Source organism: Pteropus medius, unplaced genomic scaffold, assembly GCF_902729225.1.
Source record: "Pteropus medius unplaced genomic scaffold, Ma_sr-lr_union100, whole genome shotgun sequence".
In the NCBI taxonomy this organism is placed as follows: domain Eukaryota; kingdom Metazoa; phylum Chordata; class Mammalia; order Chiroptera; family Pteropodidae; genus Pteropus; species Pteropus medius.
The window spans coordinates 26,421,554-26,439,504 of record NW_024355205.1 but is presented as its reverse complement, the minus strand read 5'-3'; the positions used below and the strand labels follow the sequence as shown (position 1 = coordinate 26,439,504).

General features: G+C 36.7%; 1 protein-coding gene, 1 long non-coding RNA gene and 1 pseudogene across 2 annotated transcripts in view; 2 read left to right on the top strand and 1 right to left on the bottom strand.

The window, feature by feature from the left end:
• Positions 1-17,951, top strand: part of CYYR1 (cysteine and tyrosine rich 1) — a 93,031-nt gene that overhangs the window by 35,953 nt on the left and 39,127 nt on the right. The gene's annotated exons all lie outside the window — the stretch shown is intronic.
• The window catches only part of LOC120598579 (uncharacterized), a 106,937-nt gene continuing 99,252 nt past the window's right edge, over positions 10,267-17,951 (bottom strand). Inside the window, exon 3 of the long non-coding RNA XR_005651618.1 lies at positions 10,267-12,349. This is a non-coding gene — a long non-coding RNA (uncharacterized LOC120598579). The remainder of the gene's footprint in view (positions 12,350-17,951) is intronic.
• LOC120599034 (uncharacterized) lies at positions 17,002-17,120 on the top strand (annotated as a pseudogene).

Here is a 17,951-nt window from a genome sequence, read left to right as displayed (position 1 = left end):
CAGGTAACGTCAAGAAGAAGATACATTTAAATCCATTCCAGTGTCTCAGGGCTGCTAGTGTTATAAAAATAGTGACTGAAAATCAAAGGGAAAGAGTTATCATTTTCTTTCTACCTAAGTGTTGAATTTTAAAAGCAAAAGACCCTTTAAAATCACATTAGAGTGACTCCTGCCATGCTTTTCTAAAAGGAAAACCTCTGAAGTATGGAGGGAAAAAGGTGTTTAAAATGGACTCAAGTGACTCACACGTTCCAAAGAGCCTTACGTTCCTGCCATACCCGATTCTGAAATGTTATAATTTGACGTTGCTTCCCTTTGATAATGTACACCGTTTCTTAATTCACACAGACTGTACATATACCCATTTGTTAAAAGCCTAATGAAGCATCCCATAGAAAAGCGGGGCTTGATATCTGTGTGGCTTTCAACAATACGTTACATCATCTTTTTTCATGCCTCTCGGGCAAGTTAAGGCTTAAGTGCCAAAGGAGACATAGAACCTCGCTGGTGGTCTGTTGGACAGGCAAGTTCCAAACACCCTCAGGTGGAGGCGCTTCAGAATTACCTTGACTCTTGAGCCTGATGGAGAAACTGAGGCAGTCCTTGGAGGGTGGAATCCGAGAGAGACCAGTGATTCGCCGTAGCAGCACAGGCAAGGAAGAGAGCCTTTAGAACACAGATGTTATGTGTAAAATGAATGAAATTAGAGAGTCCCTCAGATTTTAGAGACTGCTGTAATCACGCTAAGTGAAATAAGTCAGACAGAAAAAATTGAGAACCATATAATTTCCCTTACATGTGGGATATAAAACTGAAAGCAACAAACGTACAAGACAAACAAGCAAAATCTCATAGACACAGACAACAGTTTAGTGGTTACAAGAGAGAATGAGGGGAGGAGGGAGGTAGATAAGGGTAAAAGGGGTCAAATATACGGTGACGGAAGGAAATTTAACTGGGGGCGGTGAACACACAATGGAATATACGTATGACATGTTATTGAATTGTACATTTGAAATCTATATAATTTTATTAACCAATGTCACCCTAAATAAATAAATTAAATAAATACATAAAACCTAGCTTAGAACTCATGGACTTCACTCCATAGCCACTGGGCTCCATACTAGTAAAGGTCTCATGAGCCTGCCTGCCTCCATCCCAGTGAATAGAATGAGCAAAAGTTCAATAGGACAGTTCTTTCCAATAGCAAACATATTCAGAGCCGAGCCTCCTCCATTCCTACTTTCATAACTTCCTCCTCCCCGGTTTTGCCCTCACTCAGCATAAAGCCCTCTTAAACTGCCTTATTCTTTTACCCAACAGAGGCACTCACTTCGGGATAGGCTGTCTCTGTGGCACTCTGTTCTATCAGGAATTACAGAGAGTAGTTGCAATGTCACCAGACAAATTTCCAATGACTTTTGGGAAACAATGAAAAATTGAATGAATGAATGAATAATATAAGTTCCAGGGAGGATGTATTTCTATCACAGCTAAATTGTAAAATGGCTATAGTCCTATTTTCCTTACAAGTGCAAGGAGTAAAATTAATTACATAAGATTTATGCAAGCAGCTATTACGGTACCTGTCAGAGTTCTAGCAGGAAACAGCACACTCAAACAAGAAATCGAAGGGAGTTTAATAAAAGGACCTTCTATAAAAGTGCAGATAGGGACTGGAGAAACCAACAAAAGATGGTGCAATATTCTGGGCTGCCAACAGCAGGGAGACTTTACCATCCTGAAGCCCGAGAGGGACAAGGGGAGGGAGCAGTTACCAAAATCCAGAGAGAAAAGCTGTACAAGCAGCAACCTCCTCCCTGCCCCCCGCCCCCGCGATGGCTGTCTAGGAAGGCAGCCAACTGGCAGTGCCTGACCAGATGGGGAGCCAGAGCCTCACAGGTCTCATTCTCACTTTCAACCTCTAGCCTCCTGCATCAGGCTTCCACTGGCCAAGCCCACACAGAAGTCAGAGGGCAAGTTGGTCTATTGATGTAGTTATTATGGGTCAGTCTTCCTGATTACTGAGCAGGATGGAGAAGGGTAGAGGGTGGTCAGGAAGGGCAAGAAGAAAATATCCGCATAGTAGAGATGCAGTGTGTGGCCACTGACTCTGCAGCTGTGTGTGATGAAGCGAGAAATCAGCAACTCATATCCATTGACTCACTCATTTAACATTAACCCTATTTTAAGCCCTTATTATGTAAAGGAACTCTGCCAGTTCCTAAGGATACAAAAAAATAAGATATCATTTCTGCTTTCAAAGAGTTGTAATGGAGAAATCAGACAGATAAACAGGCAAATGACAATACATCACAGTGATATTAGTGAAATATTGACAAAGTTTTTTGCGAGGTCATTATTTTGAGATTCTGATTTAAAAATGTCTTAAACTGATTTGAAACAAATGCTGACATAGTGCCAGAAATACTGGTGAATGGCATGCCATATGTACTTGAAGCTCCATGTATTCAGAATTTGATACTGAATTTTATATCATTTGAACCAATCTTACAGCAAATAGAGCTGAGTCCTAAATTCTTAATATAAGCCTCTAGGCCTTTTTTCATGAGAGAATAAGTAGCTTTGGCTATGTTACATAAACTGGTGTCTGTTAACATTAACCTGTACACTCTTAGAACCAATACCAAACATCAAACACAAAACATACATATGCATGTGTGAGCACATGTACACACACAAACACACACGTGCGCACACACACACACACACACACACACAGCAGCAGCAGCAGCAGCACCACCACCACCACCACCACCAGTGATAGTAAAAACCCAACTGATGTTTTGTCTTGAACAATTTTTTAAAGTGTCGCCTGCAGTGTGGCCAAAATAACAGGATGCCCATCTTCTAGATACCTGTAAATTTATTCCTTAAAAAGACATAAATTTATTATAGTAAAAGCAGTCATGCAGGCTGCTTGTGAACAGCTCAAATACCATAAACAGTGTCTCAACTTCAATGACTTTCATAACACAAATACAAGCAAACTGGCTGACATATCTAAGCTTCACAGTGCACCCCAAATGACATAGCTTTTAAAGATTTGTTCTCCTCTTTAACAGAGGAACTGTTTATTTATTTATCATAGTCAAGGAGTCACTTACCAATACTAATATGTCACACATTCTTGTCGATACACACAAGACTAGTTCATCATTGTCACTAGAAAAGATGGGTTGGGTGCAATAACAAAACGTAAAGAAGGAGCTTTCAAAATCTTTCGGTCCCTTCGTTTTGTAGTCCATTGTTACCGAGGCCTAAAGGCTAACTCCTTAACCTCTCCAAATATACCTCTGCCCCTCAATCATTTGAGCAAGTGACTTAAGCGTTAATAAGATAAAATCCAATAGCATTGAACCAAAATGACCTCTGTCAAAAACACTAGCTGCAGCTGATAATTTTAAATTAAGTGAAATAGAGACCGATGATAACCCTGACAGTACAAACCACGTTCTCCCGTGTTGTCGGGATCTGTGTTGGCACATGCCATGCTATTGGTCCAGCCAGCCACTAAGTCGGCAGTAGTGTTTACTTATTCCCAGTCCGTGCTAACGGCTGCTGCTGGCTCCAGCAAAACCATGTTTTGTACAGATTTAGTCCATGGCAAAGCCAAGAGTGATCATGTGTATTGAAGACATAAATACATATTGTGGTCACTTGTTTTCTTCATGAATTGTATACTTTCTAAATGTACTACATGGCACTCGTTTAATTAATAAGTACCTCATATACATGCTAATATGTGATATAAATTACTCAATTTACAAAAGGTAATTTATATCCAGTTTAAAATAAACTCATTTATTTTATAAAACTCTATACTTTTCTAAAAACATGCAAAAGGAACATGTGTAAGAAAATCCAATGTGAAAGACACAGATGGACTTTGAGCTAAACATACTTCCATTCAAATTGCCACCTTGACACTTTACTAACTAGGCAACCTTAGGCAATTACTAAACTCCTCTGAGCCTTACTTTCTTTATATGTTAAGTAGCAATGACAATACTGATACATTGGATTGGCGTGAGAAATAAGTATTATATGTAAAGTATCTTTGTAAAACGTAGAGAAAGACTCAATCATTATTTTAATTTCATCTATGCACCTTTGTTTGCTGTTAATAATAGAGTAGGTGTGTGTAATAGATAATAAACCAGTAAAATTTTATGACATTGGCCTACCTGCCCCAGAAAACCTTTATTGAAAAGGCTTATAAAAGATTTATTTGAATGTTCTTCCTTCTCTTATTTATTTTCTCCTCTAATGGGCACAAATTATCAGTAACTAAGCTCTTCAATAACAGTAAGTCAAATTGATTTCTGATCAGGAAATTACTTCTCTCCAAGTACATAAATAATGGTACCATCCTAATAAATTGAACTGAATCATAAATTTTCATTTTTTTTTTCCTATTTCAATGTCTTTCCAAAGTTGCATCATCAAATTTCTGGAAAATTCTATTTAATAGGAATTTCTAAAAAGAAACCAAAGCTTTAAATGCAAACCTTTTTGAACTAAATGCAGAAATTTAGTTATTAACAAAATGGTAATATTCTGGCATAAAATAAATATTTTTATTTCTATTCTGTCAACATCATTTTTCTGTAATAATATTTGCCTCCTTTTGATTGACAGTTGACCAGATTTCTACCAGAACACTTTTAGATTTTCACTCATTTTAAGCACTGCTGAAATTCTCCTTTTCCTTTTTTTAATAGAATTGCTATACTTTATTTCTTGAAGTTTCTATATGATGTTTTTATAAAAAAGTTCACTCCTTTAGCAGATTTTTTTTTTTAAAAAATAATAATGCCTTTACTTTCATTACCTCTGACTCTATAGAATATCATATTTCTAGAGGCCCAAGAGGTGAACAGAACCTCTGATCACCGCGCTGTTATATTATTTGAACAAAATATTCTCCTGGGACCTATAAAAGATCCTGATACCTCAAACCTGAATTTAGCTTTGAATTTGGCAGCAGAAGTCTTTGTAAAATAGCAATGTTCTGAAGGAGCTGAGCTGTCTTTGTATACGATTCATCTGGCCATATTCATGCAAAAAAAAAAAAAATGTACAGAAGCAGCAATGGAACAGAATATATTCATCCCACATTGGCCATTTTTACTTGATGATGAAAACAGATCTATTCAACAATAAAGAATTGTCCATAATGAAAGATTCCTAAATTCAGGGAGAATGTAAAAAGCTGCTTAGTACATATTCTTTTTTAGTTGGCTTCCTGACCTTTGAGGTTTATATTACATTTATGGAGAAAAAATAGAAGTGATTTGACTATCGCTTATGTAAATTGGATTATTTTACATAATTCAAATATACTGAGCTTACACAACTTCATGCCTGCAAAAACAAAACAAAAAGCCATAACATTTTAGAAAGTATGCTTGGTAACTGCCAAATTCCGAGCCGTGGTTTATTGATAGGTCTGCTTGTTTTGATACTATTATGGCCTGTGGAGAAAAAAAGAAGGAAGCTAACAGTGGTACCAGGCTTTGCTCTGGCTCTAATTTGCTCCAAATGTCCAAATACCCTTTTATATGTTTACAGGGCAGAGTAGAGTTACATAAGGACAGCCATTCCCTGACTTCTGATCATTCATGTTATGCACACAATGGTCTATTTGCAAGAAAAAAATAGAAGAGTCCAGAGCCTCTTTACCTTTGGGTCAACTTATTTTATTGTCTAATTCATTATGAGTGACCGGCTTGAGCTCTTGGCTTCATTTATGCGAGGAGGAGGAAAGCCTTTTCTCAGGCAGATGTTGAGAATTAACAGGGCCACAGTATGGAGCACATGTGATGTGTTCCTCAGTGGGGCTTCTGAATTTTAAAATGCTTTCACCTTTCTTATATCCTTTGATACCTAGAATCTCGAAGTAAGCACAAGAATTATTACACCACTTTAGAGATTAAAACAAGTAAAAAAAAAGAGTCAAAGAGGTGAAGAGCCTTACACAGAGTTACTTAGCTAATAAAAAGTCATAGCAGGGCTCAAAAATAAAGTAAATGTCTCCATGGACAAAAAAAAAAGGAATAGAAATGCATGTGTGTTAGTGAGGGCTACAGCCTCCCGAGGGGGAAGGGGACAGAGATGGCTAGATTGTTGACCTGAGATTGAAACTCGGTTTTTTGAATCTTATACCAGGATATCAAGGTAGATATATGTGTTCCTGGAATCCTTTAGTTGAAATTGGATTCTTTTTTTTTTTTTTCATTTGAAACACTTATAAATAATTTTAAGTATAGCTGGAATCATCATATTCATTAAACAAATTATAATGCACAATGGTTGGCAGGGCCTTAACATAGGAGTAGTTTCTACATTACAATAAGACGTTTAAAATGTAACATTGTAAGACAGTTTATTAGTAAGTTACAGACTGCCTCTAGATAACTTTCAACAGGCTAATGTTAAACTCTTTAACCAATTAGAACCACCCACAAAGTTAGCAGAGTAAAATGATTTTAAATGTAGACAGTGATCATAGAGGTTCATGAAGGTCAGAGAGCCTAGAATGACTTTAATTAATAAATGGGTCCCTTCAGAAAAATGATAACCTTCCATTTAAACATTCCATATATACAAGAAAATAACAGTTTTTACTTAAAAAGTTTTACTGGGGCTCAAAAATAAGATAAATATCTCCATGGGAGCCTCTGGGCAGGGAAGCAGGCAGAACGGCTAGGAGGTAGATTCTAAAGCACTGCACTCCTTATGGGGGGCCTCCCGGGGCTGGGGGTTGATACCGGACTCACTGCTTGAGCCTGCAGGCTGTTATGAGGCTGAGGCCAGCTCACCTACCTAACAGAGAGGCTGAAATAGCTGCAATGAATCTATATGATGAGCCATTAAAAATTCATTCAGAATAAATATTTTTAAGATTCTCAAAGACATAGAGGAACAACTCCATTAAAGAAAATTTGAAAGAGCAACAAAGAAAAACAGGCAGAAATGGGAGGGAAAAGTATGCGAAGGAGGAGAAGGAGAAATAATTAGAAATCCTGAAAGTAAAAGAAAAAAAAAAATGTGGCATTGGGATAAAAGAAAAATAGCATAGCTTAAGATCTGTGTACGGTTGAAGAGAGATTTAGTGAATTGGAAAACGGTACTGAAGCATTCATAAGGGGCATCGGAAAGGGTATGATACAGAGAATGTTCTAAAATCTCCATGCCAGTTATCAATTTATTGCCTCTTAGCTCCACAGTCACCCTTCAATACATTCTCTGTGAAAACAGATGGAATTCTTTCAAACATCGCTTTTATAAATTAAGCATGATGCTAAATTTTCTCAGTAGAAGGCAGTGGCAGTGCATGGGGTAGAAGAAGGTCAGAAGAGTGGATATGAGGGCATCAAGTGGAGCCCTGCTCCAGTCATCCACCCAGAATGCAAGATCTCTTAACAACTTTGCAGCTTTGGCCTGAAAGGAAGAACCTTTCCCTGGCTCATTAACCACAAAAACCACAGCCCTAAAGACTTCCTGCCTCCAGCAGAGACCTCCTACCCACACAGGCACCCTGGATTTCCTCAGTAGGCCCCCTAATTGACGGAGCATCCCCAGCAAACCTCCACTCCCTCTGCAGATGTCCGTGCAGCCTGCCAGCACCCTATAGAATTCCCACTGGGCTGCACCAGCTGTGCAGGCCCAAGCCACTTGTTCCTGATCACCTGCTCCCAGCCCCCTCTCTGGAGGGTGGCATCCTGCTTGCCCAGTAACTACAGACCACATTTGGCCAAACTGCAAACTTCTCTGCAACCCAGTGGCTGAACTAAACCTCCAGCAAGTGAAACCTTTCCAGTCTGTGCTTCCTTGGGCATTCTCTCTCAGTGCTGGCGTACCATATAGTTCCCATGTATCTTATAGTTATCATCTTATCAAATTTAATAATTCTTTAGGTATAGACTTCCTCTCTTAACTAGTGTGTGGTTTCTATCTCCTGATACAATCTCTGCATTGTTGAGAAAACCAGTGGAGATAGGAATTACCTTTAAATTTATTTATGCCAACTCTTCATGTTAAATACACTGAAGAAATAAAAATAGAATGTATTATTTCTGAATTAGCACCAAGGAAAAGAGAATAAATTGAATCGATTTAATCAACTCAGTAGAATACATAAAGGAAGGTTGGGGCGAAACTAAAGGAAATTGTGGTTTAACGCATACACACACACAATCGCACAAAAGAAAGTTCCAAAATTATTATAAATACAATAAAAGTAAACCAACTAATCCACGTATTAAGGAACAAAGATGTTCAGGTTAGATTTCTTTCATTGCACCCAACTTTTGGATTTTTACAAGAGCCAAAATAACATAAAAAAACAGTTTGAAAATAAAAAGGAAGGAAAATGACACACCATGCAAATATTAATCAAAAGAAAGCCTGGCTTTGTAAATTTAATCAGACAAAAAAAAAATCTTTAAAGTAAAAAGCACTATTAAGCAAACTTGAAAGCTATGGCACCATTATATAAAGATGATTATTAGTTATAGAAAAATGAAACCATCCATCGGTTCAGTTATCATAAGATACACAATCCTAATTCTATGTATCTATCAACATAGCCTTAAATTATATAAAGCAAAACTGATAGAACCTCAAAGAAAAATTGACAATACCTTATAATGACAATGGGAGATTTTAACAAACTCCTCAGAAACTAATAGATCTTTCAGACGTATAATTTGTACAGACCTAAATGATTAGAACGCAGGCAAATATGTTGGTCAAAAGTCCTGAACCACCAAAAAGCAGAGAATTCATTTCCTTTTCAAGAATATATGTGACATTCACAAATTATGACTACCAAAAAAAGTTAAACAGATGCCAAGAAATGATGACATATAGACCACTTGAGGTATAATTAAAATATCAAGCATCTAAAGATAGTTAAAATATAACAACCTAAGTTTAGAAACTAGAAAAAATATCACTCCTAAATAAATTATGGATTAAAGAGAAAATCTTAATGAAAATTATAAAATGATTTGAACACAATAGCATCAAAAGAACTATATAAAGCTTTGTGAAATGCAAAACTAAACTACTTAGAAGAAAATGGATAATCTTAAAAAGATTGAAAATAATCGAGTTAAGCATTCAGCTCAGGAAGTCTGAAAGCAGCAATAGAGCTCTAAGGAAAGCACAAAGCAGGGAATGATAAAAACACCTTTTTTGTACCACTAATTAGAATGTAAATCAGTAGAACCTTTGACATATGATGAAAGGGGCATATTCAAAGATGTTCATTGGAGTTTTATTAGTCATGGAGAGAGAAAAAACATTTCGCCCCTAAAAGTTTATCGAGGAGAAAAAAGGAAGTAAATTGTGGGATATTCAGGCAGTGGACGACAGTACAGTATGCTCACACTATCATGCCTGTTGTTCTTTATGCCTACAACATTCTAGCTTTCTTCCTGTGCCTCGAAAAACTTGTTCATCTTTCTAGGCCCAATAACCCTTGGTAGAATTCATTATTCTAGGGATTAAACTGCTCTTGAGTTTCTTTTCCTAATAATGTTTTTCATGTATGACCATTAGCTGTATCTGAATCTCTCCTGAGGTACAGTGTGAGATTCTCAAGAGCAAGAACCTAGACTATTTTTTTATCATTGTATCTACTACTGTACAGTAGATGCTTGTAAATGTTGATTGAAATAAATTAAGGTCTATGCTTCTATAAAAAATTATAACAGGTAAAATGAAATATTTTCTTTTATGTTCTTTTTTTTTTTTGAGGAGTACCATCACAGGTGCCTTTGAATTTGTGATAAAAACTGTTAGATCATTTAACAAATTCATATAGGTACACAACTTTGCAAATAATTTTAGAGGCTCCCAGGTCCACTAAAACCCACTCATGGAATAAATAAAGACTAAGTTAAAGTGTCTTTATTGAACTTTTTAAAAAATAATATACAGTTAATCTCTGTTGTTGGAGTATTGTCCACATTGTCAGTTGTTACTATTTTCATAGAGTAGGTGTCTAAAATTATGGTTGGTTTCAATGTGCTAATAAATATAGGTGAAATTTTTATTCTAGACAGCATATAGTTTGACAGAATATCACATATAAGTATACAACATCAATGTAAAACCATTGGTAAATTTTGATTTCAGATAGAGGTTATTAGTACAATGATTACAGTGTAACCGTTTCAATACCACCACAGATCACTTCCTAAAGGACTATACAGCTAAGAGCTCAAAAAAAAAAAAAAAAAATTACAAATGCTACCTTAGCCTGCTAAAGAAATGGGCTGAATTTCTTCCTGAACATGAGCAAATATTTTATTCTATTTCTTCATGTTTTCTTCTTTGAAATATGATGGTCCTGTGACTCAGAGGCTATGTCACAGGTGAGCTATGAATAGGTATAGTCAGATGTACAGCATGAATCCAGGACCCAACGAAAAAACATTTTTTGATCATTCTCTTTGGAATAAGATACACTTAAGAGTTCAATAGAGGTAGTAGTTCATCAGGAATTCTTTTTTAAAAATATGGAAATATTATTACTTAGTCAAAATTAGAACAAATTGAAGGAGACTATTATTTGCTATTATTGATGGATGTGAAGTTGAATGTTCCTTTCAGATAAGTTAGTCCTGACAGTTTTTAGTGGAATTTGTTATTGAATTCTGTGTCTACTCAGTGTACCACCAGTTTACAAAAATTAATTAAGACAATATCTGAGAACAGCTTCAGGTGAAAATATATTGGCAGTGTTGCATCTATTTAACTAGATTTCTTTAGTACACATATAAAGCAATTTCAGTCTGGGCTAGAGAACACAATAGTTTAATTCATTTGGAGACCAAGGTTGCTGCTTTAATTTCTTAAAAACATCTCTCATCTGGGTTACTACAATTCCTCCTACTTTACCGCCACTCCTACAGTCTCTTCTCAGCCCAGCAACCAGAGTGATGAGACCTTTCAAAAACCCAAGTTTTCATTATGTCGCTCCTCTATTAAAAACCCTTCAGCAGCTGCCATTTTCATGCAGAGTAAGAGCCAAAGTCTTTAAATGGCCTACAGAGTCCTCAGATCTACCATTTTCCCCTGAGGCACTCTGCCTCAGCCACGTTGACTTCCTTGCTTGAATAGATGAGACATGCCATAGGGTACTGTTCTATCTGTGCCAGCTGCCTGGAATGTCTTTGCCCAGGTGTCTGCTTGGCCAACTCCTTCACCATCTTCTAGTCTTTGTCTCTCAACTCACCTGTACCCCTTCCCTTGATCCTGCTTATTCTGCTGACTTATTATTTTCTTCCTTGTGGAATGTAATACTTTTGGACAATATTTACACTTTATTTATTGCATAAATATTTGTTACGTTTATTGCCTCTTCTCCTACTCATTCAAGAATGTAGTCTCTTCAAGGATAGTTATCTTAATAATATATTCCAAACATCTAAAATAATACTTGGCACATTGTAGGCTCTCAATAAATATTTGTTGAATCAAATGAATGAATGGATTGGCTGTACAACCTAAGATTTACATAATTCATTCTGAGGATATAAAAATGAATAAGATATGATTCTGTCCAAAACTGAGTTTACTTCTCATCTAGGACCTATATTAAAATGTTTGCCACTGATCATAGACTGCTTGAGTGAAGGAACAGGGATGGTTCTACTAAATCTATTCAACTTCAGGAGAAAAGATATCTGTTGCCAGGATTTCAGTGATACTCTCAAAAATGTAAATTACAGCTCAATTTCCTAACTCACTGATCCTGGGCCCTTCCCCTTAAGTAGTCAGTTGGTGAGAAATAAATCGAACCACTGTCTGGTGTGTTGGAAGGCTGAGTTTTAGGAATATTGTAGTCTGGGGGCATCACAAAGTGTGAAGCTACAAGGAATAAAGTAGCGTAATTTCTGCTTTTCACAAAGGAACAGAAAAAAAGCAATAGGTTCTAAGAGTTAGTATCCTGGAAAACCATACTGGGGTCCAACTTTGGATCGCAGATGGTTGCAGATACATAAGAGCTGATTTCTGCTTTCATAACCCACTCACATTTGAAATCAATCCTTCCTTGTTAAAGATCCAATGTCTTCATCATAGCTGTGCAGGCAGCATAGGAGCTGAAGCACAAAGGTTCTGTGATGTGTGGGCCAAGACCTTAGGAAAATGAATCTTCAGGTCACAGTCCATTCAGGCCGCTATAGGGGAATATCAGTGTTGGTTGTGGCTTCTCACAGGTGTGGATACTGGGAAAGTCACGATCAGTGAGCATGGTTGGGTTCTTGGTCAGAGCCCTCTTCCTGGTGTACAGACAGCTGCCTTTCTGCTAGAGAGATGGGGTGGAGTAGGGTGGGACATTGAGAGAGTAAGTTCTCTGGTCTCTTTTTATTATGGACACTACTCTCATCATGGTGAGATTAAACCTAATTACAACTAAACCTAATTACAACCCAAAGGCCAAATATCATTGCATTGGGATTAGGGATTCAACATATAAATCTGGAAAGGGACACAAATATTCAGTCGATACCAGTCCCCAAGAAGTATCTGTATGTGCCTGTACGGAAATCTTTTGGGGTCTTTTAATGGTTTAATGAAGAATTGTCTAGGCTACTTCAAATTTTGGGATTCCTACTCCTACCTCCTGACACCCCTATGCCCACCTGTGCCTCCCTCCATCCGAAAGAATAGATAGAAAAATATTTTTATAAAAAGTAAATATGTCTAAATAAATAAGTTTGGGGCAGCATTTTTCTTTTAGGTGCAAGTCACTTCTGGAAAATAATTAGGTTTATCTGACAGCAGTACTTGAAAGATTAGAAGTAATACCATATTAAAACTACATATAATGACATGAAAAGTAAAAAATGGATTCTAGAGGGAATAGGCTCAGATAATCCTAGTATAGGGTGTTCTATTTCTGCCTTGTAATTAACATTATTGATGGGTACATTATTTTTACCCTTGACTGTAGTCAAAATTATAATTGGATAGATTATCTTAGTGAATTCTTAAATCCTGGCTAAATATTTCTTTTATTATTCCCTAGAATGCCTTCATTACTTACTAGCTTGTAGAATAATTTTAACATTAAATTAAACAAAGAATTTTAAGCAAATAGCCCTTAAAATATGTAACACATTTTAGGGACTCGTATAAGTGGCTTTAAATTTCACCATTATCATGCATAATATACATAGCTACTATGGTCTATTTACATAGATAATTAAAAAATGATTACATTTTGGGAAACTTCTGTAAACCTATCAAAACTAGGGAAATTATCATCCAGCAGAATCTATCAGTTTGATTTTCTACCATCAATATTTTTAAGATGCAATTTCCAAAAGAATGTATTTCATAGTTTTAGCTCTCATAATGGTGACTTATCTTGCAGTTATTGCAAACTCAAGATTGTTTTTTCACAACGTAATGCACTTTGGTCATCCATTAAAAAATGCATTAATATTGATCAAATGAGAAGAAAAGACTCTTTTAATATAATTTTTAATGTCCTAAATATGTTTTGTTCTCTAACCCAAATTGGCTTTTACAGGGCTTGTGAACTCTCAAGACTGCCACAGTGATGTAAATTATGCAGTTATTTAAATAGAATTTCTTGGAAGGATATATGATCATAGGATGCAAATCAGTATATTTCATCGAAGACTGAAAAACAGATTGTATGTCAATAAGCCAGTACATATTATTGGTACTGAAAAGTATTTTTAGACTCAGATCTTCAGGCTTTGCAAGTGATGTGAAACAAAGAGCCATCCCTAGTCTACCTCAATATGCCAACCTCTTCTTCCATTTCGTACAACTGCTTCTTTCTAAAGAATTCCAGTGATAGGAAAGAATTGTATTAACTGGAAAGACTTAAGTCCAAAAATAAAGGGGAGAAAGGGTGAGTATAGGAACAAACTTCCGAGGGAAAAATTGCCCATGTAGAAGAGTCTAAGAAAGTGAAATTTTATTTATACATTATTCTTTAGTACTTTTTATTTTGAAACACCCTTTTTTGGGTGAATGATGCAGTGAGGCACTATGGGTAATAAAAAGATGTATACAAACTCTTATGTTTTTGGAGTTTACAGTATGTGTGCAAGTATTATTTTAGATTAAATAGAGCACCATATAAATGATATAGAAAGAAGTGCTATAAGAGAGAGAGAGACATTGTTTCTGAATAAAGAGATCAGAGAGGGTTTCACTGAGGAGGTAACATTTAATATAGGAGGGATAAGCTGTATGCGGGTTGATGGGAAGGCAGTAAGTAGCCCAAGAGAACTGAACAAAATAAAATAAGCCTGGAAAAGAAATTTGGACTAGTTCGTGAAAGGCCTGGGAGGCCAGAAATCCAAAGCAGTTGCCTAGAGCAACCAGAATATTCTTAGAATATTTCATGTGCCTTCTGGCTCATGGGACATAGAGTATCCATGAGTTGTGAGCAATAGAAGAGACAAAAACTATGTAACTTATAAGGAAAAAGCTAGAGAACACAGGAAGGGAAAAGATTAATACTATCACATATATCATACTGAATTATAAAAAGTGTGCATTTTAAATTTTTCTATCTTTATTATTTATCGAATAAATTTTTATTAAAGAAGGGTGATACAGTGGTGGGGAGCTGGAGGAGTTGCTTTGGATTCATTTAGGCCTGCCTTCAAATCTCAGCTCTACTAATTATTTATGATGTCTCTAAGCCACAATTTTCTTATCTATAAAATGGGTGTAATAGTGCTTCCTTGCAGAGCTCTTGTATATGTCAAGTGAGACATTGTAAGTAAAAGACTTATCCCAGGGACTGACATGTGCTCAGTGCTCAAGAGGTTAGTTCCCTCTCACCCTGGCCTTTTCCAGGCTCTGCTCTGTCCCTTCTTTTGTGTCCCTCATCTTCCCCAACCACTAAGGTCACTTAATTCTTCTTTATAGGCTTCTCTGTAATATAGATCTTAGAATTAACTGGCAACTTAAGCCCGAGTAATTTAAGGAGCTCCTACACAATATTTGGGACTCAGCTAAGGTCACCTTCTTGGTAGTAGTTTAGCTCTGATCTTGGGTGCTGTTTCTCTCTTTGGACTTCTGTCCAGTCACCTCCTTAGAACCCAGTCTTTTTAAGACTGCACCTCTTCTTGCCAAACCTCATAACTCCCACTTTATCCCCTTTTCTGTTGGCTCTGTTGCCCTGGACCCTGGTCTAGTTGATGGATTGAGCCCTCCAAAGCTCATTTTTTGTATGTGTGAAAAGCCACTCTGCCCAACAGCAGCTTTATGAGAGCACTAACTTGGGTTTTTTGCACATCACTAGAATTTCCCTGGTCCCTGCAACTAAGGACATATGCAATTGCATGTGCGCTGACATGGTTCCTGGTGTTAATCCCTCAGTCCATAGGGATCTGTACCAGGCCTATCTGCATCTGTACAATTCTTAAAGGTACAACGATGACCTGAGGATCATGTGATAGAATAAGAGGAACGAAACAAGTGCATGACTAAGTACATTGCCAGGCAGGATACGATAACATGTGTCAGAGAAGTTTGAAACACTGTGAAAATTCATAGAAGCAAGAAATCACATTAGGTTGACACGTTTCTGAACTGCCATGTTGAAAGTGACATTTGAGCTAGGCTTTCAGTGTTAGATATTAACAGATAGAGGAGAACACACAGCTAGAACAGAGAAGCAACATGAACAAAGACACAACTGGTCAAAAGGGTACCAAGGAAAGAGTAAGTAGTAGGTGGGCAGGCTAAAGTGAATGTGGTCTGGATCTAGGTTATGAGAAATCTTAAATGCCTGGCTAGGAATAAAGTACTTAGCATGATAGGTATTAGAGATTAGAGCCGTGGTATACAACCACACAGGCTATGCACAGACCAACTCCAAGAGGTCCCATTCTTATACACTGGGGATCAGCAAACTTTGTTTTCTCTGACCAGATGGTAAATATTTTAGGTTTTGCAGGCTATGTGTTCTATGTTGCAACTACTTAACTCTGTCTTTGTAACAGAACAGAAGGCACAGACAATATGTAAACAAATTAACATGGATATGTTTCGATAAAAATTTATGAACATTTAAATTTGAATTTCACGAAACATTATTCTTTTTTTTTTCAATTATTTAAAAGTGTAAAAAACTATTCTTAGCTAATAAGCTATACAAAAATAGGCAGCAGACCAGATTTGGCCTTCAGGTTGCAGTTTGCTGAACCATGTTTAGGCTCAGTGTGAATGACACTCCTGAATATGACACAGGGGCCATGATGGGAAGTCATTAATAGTATGTATTAAGAAAAGCACGATACCGTCAAATCTGAATAAGAAATAAGTTAGTGGAAAGAGAGATGTGAGATAGGACACCAATCCCGTGGCTACTGCTACAGTTCAAGCTGTGTGTGTGGGGTGTGGGTGTGGGTGTGTGTGTGTGTGTGCGTTTTCACTAGTTTTTACACATATTCGAACTGCCATGTAGAAAGAGACATTTGACCTGGAATTTGTTTTTCTATAGTGATTTTCTACACTTTCTATACCAAAATCTCTGTACAATGTATGACCATCAACTTGGCACTGTGACCAGTTCTCTTCATGTCGTTTAGAAAAGAGAATGGCAGCAATGTCTAAAGAGAATAAAAGGAGAAAAGCAATCATTCTCAAAATTGTAATCTTTGGGGGAGGGGTGGAGGAATTAACTCAAACCCTGGAGTCAAGGCAGTAGTATCAGCTGTCAGCACAAGGAAACAAAGAAGCATTCGCTTTACAATGACCCGGTCCTATTTCCTCACAACATTACATAAAACATCTTATAAAATTCACTGTGCTTTCTGTACCTCTCTATTTTAATAGCCAGCACTTGGGCGTGTGTCAGAAATCTTGATTCAGTGACCTTCTGCTTCAGAAAGCTTTATCTCATTGTTCATGTACTGTCTGCATTCCAGCACCTGCCTGTGGGTATCTATTTGTGGCCGGCTTGTCTATGGCCATGCTACCCTGAACAAGCCTGATCCCATCTGATCTCAGAAGCTAAACAGGGTCGGGCCTGGTTAGTATTTGCATGGGAGACCACCTAGGAAGACCAGATGCTGTATGTGTGTACAGTGCTGTTTTAGAAGCAAGAAACATCTTTTGAACAGGTGGAGGTTCTACAGAGGCAAATATGTGCTTAATATAGGAAATATTTTATCTGATATAGACATACGAATAGAATGAGCTTTCTTGTAAATAATAAATGGCATCCCAGTAGGGTTATTTTGTTTCCTTGTTTGTTTATTCGTTTGGATTGTTTTATTTTTGGCAGATATAGACAAGCTTATTCCAAAATTTGTATGAAATTTTCATCCAAAATGATTATGGAAGAGAAGAGTAAAGCTGCAGGAAACACACTACTCAATTTTAAGACTATTTACAAAGCTATAGTAATCAAAATAATGTGGCATTTCTGAAGGGAGAGGCACATAGATTAATGGATCAGAATAAAGAACTCAGAAACGTATCTGCAAAAAACAATTAATTTTTGAAAAAGGTGCAAAAGAAAGTCAGTGGAGTTTATTATATGTCAAGTATATCTCAAAAAAGCTGTTTTAAGAAAATGGCATGCTAAGATAATAAGAGTTTCTCCATAGGGATAATTTGTTAATTTTGTAGAAAATTGGAACAGATGACTTAGACTCCTTCTACCCTAATGTCGTAGGATTCCACTGAGTTTCCCAAAGAACCCAAAGCATATTTTAATAGTAGAATCCACATCATTAACTAATTTGTATTAAATGTATTTAAAAGATTAAAGTTTTTATATACAAGCCCTCTTTGAATGTAGAAAACTGACAAATAGGATATCATTATCACCATTATTAACATTAACTTTTTATCATCAACAATCTTGAGGTGACTAACAAAATAATTACATATAAATTCAGTATCTT